The sequence below is a fragment of the Protobothrops mucrosquamatus genome, unplaced genomic scaffold (assembly GCF_001527695.2).
Source record: "Protobothrops mucrosquamatus isolate PMUCROS unplaced genomic scaffold, P.Mucros_1.0 scaffold_149, whole genome shotgun sequence".
Lineage (NCBI taxonomy): Eukaryota > Metazoa > Chordata > Lepidosauria > Squamata > Viperidae > Protobothrops > Protobothrops mucrosquamatus.
In genome coordinates, this window is record NW_015386225.1 from 669,831 (window position 1) to 683,430 (window position 13,600).

Sequence of the window (13,600 nt, forward strand, 5' to 3'; positions counted from 1 at the left end):
CGCCTCAGCCGGCGCAGGGGGCGGAAACACGCATGCGCGGCGCTCCCGGGCAGGGAAAGTCCTCGACTTACGACTGATTGGGTAGTCCTCGACTTACGACCAGTTTAGTCCTCGACTTATGACCGGTTTAGTCCTCGACTTACGACCGGTTTAGTCCTCGACTTACGACTGGTTGGGGTCGTGGCATTAAAAAGGTTGAGAACCACTGGTTTATGAGTTAACAAGTTGGGTGAAACTAATCTGTGACTTCACAAGACATCAAATCTTTTAAGCCAAGAAATCTAAGATGATTGTCATTTGAAGCAACAAATTATTATCACAATTGCAAAGACATTTAGAGACAGACTTAGCTAAATCAGTCATCACCATTCAGAAACTGATTTCTCTTGCTGACTCTTTATTATAAGGAGTCCTTGGTGCTCTCTGAGCTTGCTTGTTTTCTTGCAGACGTTTCATTACCCTAACTAGGTAACATCATCAGTGCTAGTAAGGAGTGCTGCTTGCTGTCAGTTTATATTCTGGTGTCTTGCCTGTCTGTGTGGGTGGGGGCAGTCTTAGAACAGCAGAAAAAGGAAACGAAACATCTATATAACACATTCCAACAAAATGGATACCCACGCAACTTCATAAAAAAAAAATCCCTGACCACTCAACCAACACAACACAGCCAACACAAACCCTAAAAAAAATTGCACTGCCATATATCAAGAACATCTCAGAAACCGCAAATAGACTACCACAAACATATGGAATCAGCGTAGCCCATAAGCCAACTAAAGCCCTTCAAAACATCCTAAGTAAACCCAAAGACCCAGCTACCCCAGAAGAAAAAACAGGAGTAATCTACAACATACAGTGTAAGAACTGCAACAACCACTATGTAGGACAAACAGGCAAAAAGACTGGCAGAATGCATCCATGAACATCAACTGGCAGTCAAAAGGCATGACGAAAATTCTTTAATTTCACAACAAGTAGACAGATTTAACCATAGTTTCAATTGGGAAAATGTGACGATCCTAGACCAGGCCAAATCCAAAAATGCCAGGGAATTTCTAGAAGCCTGGCACTCTGACAAATCAGCCATCAATAGACACAACATAGACATTAACAACATGTATAGATTATGCAAAAGAGACAATCAACCAGCTCAAAACAGAAAAAGACTCCAGCACCTCTCCACCAGTAATCAGCACTCAGATCAGCATAGATTAACTCCAAGGTCACCTCCAGACCAACAACAATCAAGTAAGCAATACCCCAGTCAAGAAACTGCCAAAGAGCCATTAGTAAACAGACCAACCAAAGAATCTCTAAGACCGCCCCCACCCACACAGACAGGCAAGACACCAAAATATAAACTGACAGCAAGCAGCACTCCTTACTAGCACTGATGATGTTAGTTAGGGTAATGAAACATCTGCAAGAAAACAGGCAAGCTCCAAGAGCACCAAGGACCCTTCATTTCAACCCTGAGCTACAAATATTCTCTAAAATATAATAAAATTTTATAATATAATATAATAAAATTTTAAATAAATTTTAAATAAAATTTAAAATATAATAATTTTAAATAGATTACAAACTGCAGTTATAATGAAGTATTTGGCAATGGCACAGAATAACAGTACCAATAGCAACGGTCAGCAAAAGAAATATAACAACAGCCTAATGTTTCTGTTTCGATTATAAAGCATTACTGAGCTTTTCTATTTAAAAAAAAAATTACAAAGGCCAAAGTTAACAGGAAAATTTTGTATCCATACGCCTAAAATAGAAGCAAATATTTTTATAGGATTACATGTTTTTCAGAAATCTCTATGCTGCTTCCACTAAGCAGTTGTAATAATACACACCAAAATCATATGTTTGACAATCATCATTCTTTCAGGTTTCACAGTAATTTATCAGCTTATTTACAAATATTTATCACCAATTATTATTTATTCTGCATTTTTAAAATACAGGTTTACCCAATCTTTTGAGGCACGTTCTAGATGTACTGCACACTTCATACTAGTACTGTCTTGCCATACCTGCTCTAAACTTGCCTGTTTTAGATATCTAGTAATTGCTATAATTCTTTTTTCCCCAACTGGTTATCTTATTTAATCTTTATCTTTCACCTTAGCTCAATATACCTTCCACTTTCAAAAGCTATGGGAGGATATTTTTGCAAGCATATAGATTAGATGAGCAACAGTACAAAAACATTTTATTCTGGTTGAAATGCAATCATTTTTCCTGAAGTGGATCATATTTAAATTACATCATTAAAGAGGGTGATTAGAATAGGTCTGCACGTAATAAGACAGCTGATTCTGATGTTTTGTCATTGATCCTATACCTTGCTTAAGTGATTTTATAAAAAAAAAATACTTGACAATTACTTGTGATGATTACCAGGTTGTCTCAGGATTAATAGCCTGGGACCTTATTGGAATATGGCCCACTCATTAAAACATTACAGTGTGATACATATATTTTCATAAGCTTACATAGCTGTTCCTTACTGTTGCAAAAAAATCCTGCATGGAGGTGCCATGATATCATTGAGAGTTGAGCTTAACTCAAATAAGAATTTTAATTTTTAATACTACTTTGATTTTTTTCTTTGTTGCTTTAACAAAACAATGCTTTTGACTAGCTTGCCAAATGAGTTTAATAGAGGACAGTGTATTTTGAAGCATTAGTGTACCAGTAGATGGCACTTAACTACAGACTGACTCATTGGAATCTCTTTGTATAGTAATGATCTGTGGGATGTGGGTGAAAGAATGGAGCATGTGTGACAACATGTATCCTTGTAGAGCGGTCCAGGACTGACAAATTCTGCAACTGACTATTTGTCTCAAGGCAGGATTGGAAGAATCAAGTTCATGATCTGTTTTTAAATGCAACACTCATTTTCCATGTAGTTTCCTGAGAATTGTCCTGATAATTTTTTTTTACTTTTCAACTATGTATAAATACATAAAGCAAGCAAAGTGAAAACAAATATTTTTAATCAGGACAAATTAAAAAAAAGCAGTGGAATATGGATTCTGCCTAAGGAGAGACTCATCTTTGAGGAATTTTGATTATTTTAGATTGGATGCTCTTATTTTTTTTTCTCAGAGTTTCTGAATTTTTGCATATTCAAACTAAGAATAAATTCTAACTATGGAAAATAAACATGATTGCTTTTGCCACATGACTTTTTCTCTACAAAAGTTAAGGGTTAATTAGTTTGAGCCAGGCACCATAATTAGAGTAAAAGGAGCTGAAAATATATGTTGGTCTTGGTTTTATGCATTTATATACTTTTTTCATACAAACAGCTGAGGCAAAGTTCTTAAATACTGAGTTATTTCTAAACCTTTTGTAGGTGGTATGGGCAGCCACAAAGTGGAACATAGATCAGGAGGTTATCTTTTTCCTGCCAACACTAATTGGCTTCAGCTCCCAGTTAAAAGAATTAGTAGAGAAATTCATGTCTGTAAGGGAAGAAATAGCTCTAGTTAAACATCTGAAGAGTATAGTAAAAATTAGTCATGCATTCAAAGTTAATCATAACATTTTGGCAATTTTTCAGAAAATGTAGCTATTGGGAAAGGGTTAGATATCAAACCCTGGGGACCAAGAATATTGCCCTCAAATTCTAGATGCCAAGCATCATCTATGCCTCTTTATTCTATGGTCAGAATTCGTAAATGTACTTTTACTCCAGATAGCCCATGGCTCCGATTTTAGGGGAACTCAGAATGGGCAGTTCCTTCTCCAGAATACACAAATCTTCTTTCCTTGCAATTTATATGCTATTTGTCTCCAGGAAGTATATTTGACAACTTCTCCAAGGAATAAGGTATAGTATAGTAGCTGAGCTCCTAGAATAAAATTCTGAAGATCTTAAACATCCTCTGCCAGAAACCCTCTGGGCCCTACACCACTTTGTAATAAACAGTTTTATAGTTCTGAATGTCACCACCTATCTACCAAATCTCCAGGTGTTTCCTTCTAATCTCAGTGCGTGAGAGAGACAAGGCTGTCTTTATACTGACTTTCTGGAAATTAAAAGGAGGAAAAAAGAAGGGGAGAGAAATAATTTTTCAAATGCAACTTGTCTGTGTAGCTTAGAGATTTGTAGTTGGATTATTTAGCCTTTTAGAAATAGACAAAGTCCACAAAAATAAACAAATGTTATTAGAACAAGAAAATATAAAATACAAAAAAAACTGTTTAATTTTAAATATAAAAATGCAATGCTCCAGAAGGAACACAAGATGGAGATGGTCTGCCACAAAATTTCCTGTAAATTGTTTAGAGTAGAATGCAGATTATCACACAGAAATAAGAAGTTTCTAAACATAAATAATATCCTTGTACATGTTTAAGTTGATTGAAAGTGGATACAAAACCACATGCATAATTTTTATATAGAGACAATATATGAAATAGAGAAATATAGACAAAATGAAAGAAAAAAATCTAATACAAATACAAATCTAATACAAATCTCTGACTAGATTTGATAACCTATTCAAATGTAATGCAATCTGGAGCATCTGTTTCTCTGCTTCATGTTCATAACAGATAACCAACATAAACTGAACTTTGCATAATTCAGGACAAAATATTATTGCACAAGTGGAAAATTATCTGTAATCTGCTTAAAATTAGCAAAAAATCTTTGCCCTTTATTTTCACAGGCCAAAGTCAACTTCTTTACTAGGCAGTAAGATCCATTTTCAAACAGCAGTTAGACTTCGACTTTGGGGAAGATGTATAAAAATGTTCTTCTTGTTATATACTTCAGTACCTTTTGTCACCATATTCTTGTTGTCAAAGTAATATTTAGGTGACAATGAGCAATGTAAACATGTTATGCTCCTTAACTTCTTGAAGTCAAAGAACATAAAATATTTCCAAATGAAATGGAATATGTCACTTTGTCGTTTATACTGATGAAGTGATCTTCCATTCAGTTGTGTAGGTATTGTCTCTTTTGTATTATTAAAAAACAACATTTAGTTCTGGTATTTCTTAAAGAATTCTGCAAGATTATAAAGTGCACAAACAAATGGCAGTTAAGAGATTCCCAATCAAGTTTGGAATTGGTCTGAGTAGACACTAAACAGAATTAGTTTTTCTGAAGATCATAGAATAAGGAAAACCAATGATTTTGCAAATTTGTGATTATTAATAAAAATGCACTGGAGGGGGGCTGATAATTTATTGGAAAGAGGGGCTTCTGATAGACTATTTTTGATTTCCATAAATTTATGATCTGCGTTTAAATTTGATCATATTAAATAAAGATTTAATAACTGTCTACAGAATAGTTCTTTATATGTCTGAATGTCTATGGAGATTCTCAGTCATCCAGGTCATGGTTGGCCCAGAGGTGACTTTTCAAGAGGCAACTGGACTTTCTTGTTTTTCTTTGAAGACATTTCGCTTTTCATCCAAGAAGCTTCTTCAGCTCTGACTGGATGGTGGGGAATGGAAGGATTTATATTCCTTGCAGACAACTGGTCATTTGCATTCTGTCAGAGAGTCGTTGAGGCCACTTGGAGGTTGGTGTTGGTGGAGGTTCTTTGGTTCGGCTGTTTAATGTTAGCTTGTTTGGCAGTTCCTTGATTGAGGTATTGTTTACTTCTTGATTATTGTCTGATGTTAATTTTGGTGTTAAATTATGCTCATCTGTGTTTTGATTGCTGGTGGTGAGGTGTTTTGGTCTTTTGTTCCCTTTTTGTCTTATTGATTATCTCTTTTGTACAGTATGTAGATATTGTTTATGTCTATGTGTCTATTGATGGCCAATTTGTCAGAGTGCCAGGCTTCAAGAAATTTTCTAGCAGTTTTGGACTTGGTTTGGTCTAGGATGATCACAATTTCCCAGTTGAAACTATGGTTAAGTCTGTTCCATGTGTTGTGAAATTAAAGAGTTTTCATCATGTCTTCTGACTTCTAGTTGGTGTTCATGAATGCACTATGCTAGTCTTCTGCCTGTTTGTCCTACATAGTGGCTGTTGCAGTCATTACATTTTTTTTTACTTCTGTGCCTGGGTCTTTTGGCTTATTTAGGATGTTCTGGAGAGCTTTAGTTGGTTTGTGTGCTACGCTGATTCCATGTGGTTGTCGGTTGGTGGTTTCTGAGAAGTTTTTGATGTATGGCAGCATTATCCTTTTTACAGCTTGCGTTTGTTGTGCTGTATTGGGTTGATTGGTCAGGCACTTTTCAATAAAGTTGCGTGGATATCAATTTTGTTGGAAGATATTGTATACACACTCTGTTTCCTTTCTCTGCTGTTCAGTGTTGCTGAAATGTTTGTGCTCATCTAAATAGAGTTCTTACACAGCTTTATTTTATGGTAGGTTAGGATACTGCTCTGTTAGTGGAGCACTTGACTAGTGTGGGTGGTTTTTTGTGTTTCTAGTTTGCCATCATAGTCTCTGCTGATCAGGAATCCCTGGTAAATTGGATTCCTTTGAAGATATTGTTGATGTTTTTGTGAGTGTTCTCTAATTAGTCCTTTTTTATTATGGTGAAGGTATCCTCTACAATCTATATCTGACCCATATATTGGATTGTATTTGTAAAAGTGCTATCATTTCAAGACTTTGCATAATGACCTCCACTATGAATCCTGAACGTGGTGATCCCATAGGTATACTTTTAATTTGTTGATAGGTTTGCCTGTCTAATTGAAAATATGTGGTTATGCAGAGGTTTATAAAATCCATAATCCTGGGTTTTTCGATCTTTGTGTATGGCTAAGTTGGGTGCACCATGGATCAATGTTGTCATAGATTCTTTGGCTAATTCTGGGTCTATGGACATGAAAAGGGCTATGACAAAGGACATTTGTATTTTTGGAATACCTCAAGGATCAGGTTGTGAAAAGACCATTGTGGAGAAAATCTATGTGATTTTAAGTGTCAACACTGGCTTGGTAGCACACATTCAGTAAAAACAGTAAGTACATTAGTGCAGTTAACTTGCAACGTGGAGACAGGAGCAACATGTGTGGGAGTCATATGAATAAGTCTTTCTGATAAGTTTTTTATAGCAGGATTTTTAGGTACAGACCCATCAGGAGGGGGAAATATCATCAAAAGACTCACTGTATTTTCTTGTTTCTTTCTTTCTCATCAACACTTTAAAATCATTTATATGTAATATATTTCACCAAATACACTATCGGTTTTATTTCAGGTTCAACATGTTAAATGTTGTATGGCAATATTTTGTTTTCAGTACTCACTGTATGGTTGCTAAGTAACTGTGCAGAAGCAGCAATCTGCACTGCTCTTTGTTTGGCTTAACATACAGGCTTTTGAGGTATGTGATGCTACCACCATAACCACCAACAAACATATTTCTCTTGCATAGTGTGTGAATGTATCAATCAGCTTGTGAGAAAATGTTACAGTAGAACACTTACACATTTCTTTAAAAAGGTATTATATCCACAAACAATTGCTAATAAATTGTTTAAGAATGACATGTGATATTAAGACATGTATAAAATGGAATATATACAAACTTTGAAATATTGAAATAAATTTCAAAAATGGCAATTTAAAAAAGAGGAAGAGGAAGAGGAAGAGGAGGAAGAAGAAGAAGGAGAAGAAGAAGAAGAAGAAGAAGAAGAAGAAGAAGAAGAAGAAGAAGAAGAAGAAGAAGAAGAAGAAGAAGAAGAAGAAGAAGAAGAAGAATCTTGAATGTATCATGTATTTTTTCAAAAAACAAATAAAAAAGAAATTCTGAAATTTCCACTTCAGAGAAATAACCCTGCTTAAAAATTAGCCAGAAGTACCAAGATCATACTCTGCTCTGGTTTAAACATTTTTTTCAATCCTACTGATTTGTAAACTATAGCATGTAAATTTAATAAGAAATGGAAATGAGCATCATCCCCTGGAGTCAGACAAAACTGGACAGGGAAAACCTTTACCTTTATCTTTATTAAACAGTTAAGATGAAGGTAAACCAAGAGCTCTGATTGAACTAGAACAAAAGAAAGTATATATGTGATTTAAAATGTTTACGAAGAATATAAAAGATGAGTAGTTAAATATGTGAAATGCCTGTTGAAATTTCAGAAGATCATAAATCAATAAATACCAGTACTATATATAAATAAACAAAAAAAAATCTGTCATAAAAAAATTACCAGATATAAATAACACCATGGTAAAATTCCAGAGGATAACAATGATCATATGTTGCTCTTAAAAGAACAAAGGAAGCTAAAGTAACTTAAAAGCAAACAGATTTAATATGGCACAGCTTTCCTCAGACTAGAACTCTCTTCATTATATGCTTGAATTATTATCCACAGTGACAGATATACATGTGGTTAGGATGGCCATGTGTTTTCCTTTATAGAAAATAATCCTTTACTGAAAAATGCTCTTTCTTTAAAGTTTATGTCACCTATACCCAGTTCAAATATCAGGGACTGAAAGAAGAGAGAGTGGAAGCCTCAAAGCTGTCTTTTAAGACAATCTGGACATCAGGTACAATAGAAGAAACAGATGGATACCTAGATAAAATCTTCCATGTTACAGCATGATTTACTGCACTGCCATATAAAAACATTGTTCATTATTTGTAAAGTTTTCATCAGTACTTAAGAGTAAAGTAAGAGTAAAGTTCAGTGAGGGTTTTGGTGGCCATATGGAGATATCCAGGCAGCTTGCTTAGCAAATAGCATTGAAGCAGTTGGCAGTTGCTTTCTTTTGGATGTGTGGATAGGTGGGTGTATAACTCAGATCTGTTTACAGTGTTAGAATTCTCTAGTGGTCTCCTAACCAAATACTAACTAGGACTAATCTTGCTTATCTACAAGTCCTGATAACAGTGGCTTGGCTTACTTTAATGCCAATTTGCCTCCTTTTTTTTGTCCTTGTAATGCATTCCACAGTTTTGGTAGTGTAAGTGGTCACACTGAAAGTAAAATGTGATCTATGGAGCTAAAACATTCTGAAAACAGCAGGGCTGGCAGTGGAAATGACTTTCAGTGCAAAAATTAAGTATATTTAGTGGTGCCCAAGACATGTCCCACCTCAGGTGTGAAAGCAACTGCTACCTCTACCAGCTTTATTCTTTGTGCCTTGTTCAAAGGGGCTCCTTCTCAGAGCAAGACACTGTGGGCGAAGTGTCCATGGAGACTGCTGGTGCTGCCACAGCACAGATGGTCTCCATGGACACCATGCTCACAATGTGTCCCTCTGAGGAAGGACTCCTCAAAGCAAGCCATTGGGGCTTGATGAGCACTGTGAAAAAGAGTAGCTGCTATTTTCCTACTCTCCAGGTGAGCAAACTTTGCTGATCATGGCTGTTATTTATTCTTTTATGAGTGTTGTCAGTGAGAGTTTGGCATAGTTAATAGCTGAGGTTGCTATAGCCATTGACTTTCTTTATTAAAAGGGATATAAGATCTGGACTGCAAAACTCCAGATGACCATAGGAGTTTATCTTAATCTGAAAGTCCATCAATGTTGTGACAAGCTGAACTTCCAATCCAGGGGAAGACATTTTCCAGAGCACGGAGGCCATGCTAGACACCATCAGGCAACAGAATAAAACATGCAAGGATGAAACCAGTGCAATAATTAAGAAGTAGACTAGGATTAGAGAGATTTGGATTCAAGTCACCTTAGTTATGAGTTGGCTGACTTTGTCTAAATCAATTTTATCCAACATAGTTCACAGACCTGTTATTGTGAAGAGAAACTTTATACTGTTTACAGCAGGGGTCTTCAAACTTGGCCCTTTTATGACTTGTGGACTTCAACTCCCAGAATTTCTCAGCCAGCGTGCTTGGCTGAGGAATTCTGGGAGTTGAAGTCCACAACTCATAAAAGGGCCAAGTTTGAAGACCCCTGGTTTACAGCTACTGGAGCAAAATAGAATTATTAATAGTTCTTTACTCATTTTTCACTTAAAAGTATTATTTAGCTATACAACTTATATAGCTGTTTATTTCATTTGCGGTAAACCTAGTTAGCAAACATGAAGGTTAAAAACAACAAAATATAAAATAAATATCTAGAACAACCAGTATAACATATGTCTCTAACATCTAATCCAAAAAACTGTAACTGAAAAAAAATATCAGTCAACAGAGTTCACTTATCCTCCTAGCTTAAAGGCCAACAGAGCCAGGATCTCTTGGGGGATGCTATTCCACAGGGCAGACATTGCAACAAAGAAGATTTCTATGTCCCACAATACAACACAGCACTGTCAAATACATTGATACCTGGAGCATGCCCACACTGCTCACACTGCCAAAGCAATATGCAGAGATAGGTAGAGACAGGCAGTTCTACAAATAACTACGCCTTGTGCTTATTAAAAAGCTAATGTCACCAACATTAGCTTTCTGTATGGATTTTTTCTTGGTTACCACATTTTGAAAAATTATAGCAGTGGATGTAATTTTAAGGTAGAATGAATCTATCAAACGTTTGTCATGCATCTTCATAAATATATGAACTTTATGTGACACATTTTATTTTAGGATTCATTAACGTTTTCTCAAATGTGTTCTAAATGCAAACTTTTTGACTCAAAGCCTGTCCAATTTAATCAACATCTATTATGAAGGAAGCGTAAGAAGGAATAGGAGCGCAAGTGAGCAGAGAAAATATAAGCCAGAGTGCCCTGTAGCTAAATCCTAATTTACTCATGAGGTCAGAATGAGGTCTTTCCTGGATTTTACAGATTCTTAGTATGAAAATTAATGCTCTCCATGGTTCTCTCCATTTACTATTCATAATTTTACCCTAGTAACAAATGCTGTATTAGTCTATTTCTAAGGCCCTTTCTACTAAGTAAGTGGTTCTTGCAGGTTCCTGCTTAGCTTGCTAACTGTAACATTATTACATAAATGAAATATACTAAATAACACATTTATAGTATAGTTAAATGAAACTGTGCTCGTTTGCATTGGGTTCCATATCTTAAAACTTTCTTTAAAATTTTATTTAATTATCTAGCTTCAGTAAAATACTCAAAAGTATGCTAATTTCCATGTACATGTAGCAATATTTTAAAACACCTTCTCCATAAGTCAATTCTTCAACAGCAGATTTCTCTCATGTCTTCATTAGTGACAAAAACAGCACAAACACCCAATTGAAGCAAATTAATTGTGTGAATTGTCACACAATTATTGCTAAATCTCATTTGCAAGTGTTGTCCTATACTAAAGTCAGAAAAAAAGTAATGTTTCCTATTTTAGGACATCAATTTCTTAGAAAAAGATGGCTTTCAGTTAAATGTTTTAATTAACTCAACATTTACTGTAGCATCCACTTCTTAATTATTACAGCATAAATCTGTGAAAAACACAGCACTTCTAAGAGCATATTTGATAGGGTTTATATATTTTTCCCCTTTTTTCCAGAAGTTTTAAATGGGGAGGGGGATATTATACAATTTTGGATTATTTAGAAAAAATAGAAAAAAAGATGTTAGATAAAGTGAAGAAATGTGGGAAGTTACAAATAAAATAAGAGAACAACTCTGCCTATCTGTAATATGTTGTAAAAAGCTTAATATTGTATTATAAAAGCCTCATTGAGAAATATCTAATTATTAGGACCTTGACCACTGGGAGGGCATCATGTGGCTGGTTTCATCTTTGTCGGGATGTTATTCTCAGATGTTATAGATGTTGGTCTATGAGGTTTGGACTAGGAATTGAACTCATGGAACTTTATACTTTAAATGACCATATACAGTGCTTTAGCTTTAGGAGCTATCTAAGCTCTAGTGGTCAATGGTTGCAGGTAATATACAGTACATATACATACATACATACATACATATTTGTTTTCTGAGGTTTTTACGGGTATTTGTATGTAGGTCTTTGGTTATTCGGGTTTTCTCCCGCGTAAAATTGAAAGGGCAGAGAAAACCCAAATAACCAAAGACCTACATATATATATGATTCTGATAAAACTTCCAATTATTAGGGAGTGAATTCCATTAAGAAGGGATATATTCTTTAACAGCCGAACACGGCATAGTGTTTGGCTGTTAAAAAATTCTCAGAACGAGCAGTGAATGGCATTTATTTGGGGGATTTGTTTGTATTTTGTTGAAATGCTCCTGGTTTTATTTTAATCAGTAGCCTTTCTTAGAAAGATCTGGCAGGTTTTGAACTGTAAAGGTCAAAACTATTCCACCTTTTTCTGAGTGAACTAAAATTGTTTCAAGTTATTTCTTGATCTTCCCATTCTACCTAGAAAAGTTATTTATTCATATAACAACCGTCTTTAATCGTGCTTTCTTAATTCCTTGACACTCCGTTCCTTGGGAACTTCCAAAAAATCTACCTGAGATGGTGTGATTGTTCAAACTAATGTCTCAGCTGCTACTTCAAGAATATATAGAGAAGAAATAATCCATTAATGTCAAAGAACAGTAAATATCATTTGCCCTAATATGTAGCCTCCCTTCCTTCTCCATTTGCACCAACCATTAACTTGGATCAAATATAATTTCAGTGTATTTCACCCAAGCAGAATGACATCTCACTTGTACCAAATGACTATTGGGACAAAGATAATGGAAAAAGGAAGTTTCAGCTATAGGAAAATGGCTTTTTTCTGTAGAAAACTAGTATAACTCTAGTCCAGATCAGCTACACCTTCTGTACTGAGCCAATTATATCTTCTGCATTAGTGTTTCCTGGCAATGAAAGTAGCTAGATAAAGGACATCTTCAGCTTTCCTCAAAGCTTGAAATTCTATATCCTAGATCAGAGGTCCCCAACCTTTTGGGCACCAGGGACCGGTTCTGTGGAGAGAGGTTTTTCCACGGACCAGAGGGGGCGTGGTTTCCTGTACTGCCTGCATCCTGCGGATGGGGCTTTGCTCGTTTGCATGGTCCGGTTGCTGGCATGCTGAGGCCCAGTGCTGGTCCACAGACCGGGGTTTGGGGACCCCTGTCCTAGATTAATGAGCCTGAGGTCAAAATCCATATTCATTCAACCAGAATTAATAACATTTTCCCAGTCAAATTGTAAATCATGTTTTAGCAGTAAATTTCTTATACAAAACCTTGATGATCAAATGTTTTGAAAGTCTGAATCTTGCTTGGCATTCAAATGATAGTTTTTCCCCAATATTCAAGAGTAAAATGAAATCAAACATATGAAAGCATCAGACTCCAACCAAGGTATTCTCTTTGGTAGATGAATTTAAAGAAATTGTTTCCATGCCATAAATTAGCATATCATAGAATTTTTGAAACTGGATACTAATCAGACTAAGCAGCGCTAATTATCTATAATAATTGCCAGTTGTCAGGGATTGAGTCCAATTCAATGCCATCTTACATCAATAAATTTTGAAAAAATGGGAATATTGCAGTGTTAATAATTTTAGTTCTAATCATAGCGGTCCTCTCTCCGCTTCTGTTCAATATTTATGTGAAGCCGCTGGGGGAGATCATTCGTGGCTTTGGGGTGGATTTCCATCAGTACGCTGATGACACTCAGTTGTACATATCCACCCCGGGCCACCCCAACGATGCCCTTGACGTGATGACCCGGTGTCTGGAGGCCGTGAGGGTCTGGATGGGGAGGAACAGACTCAG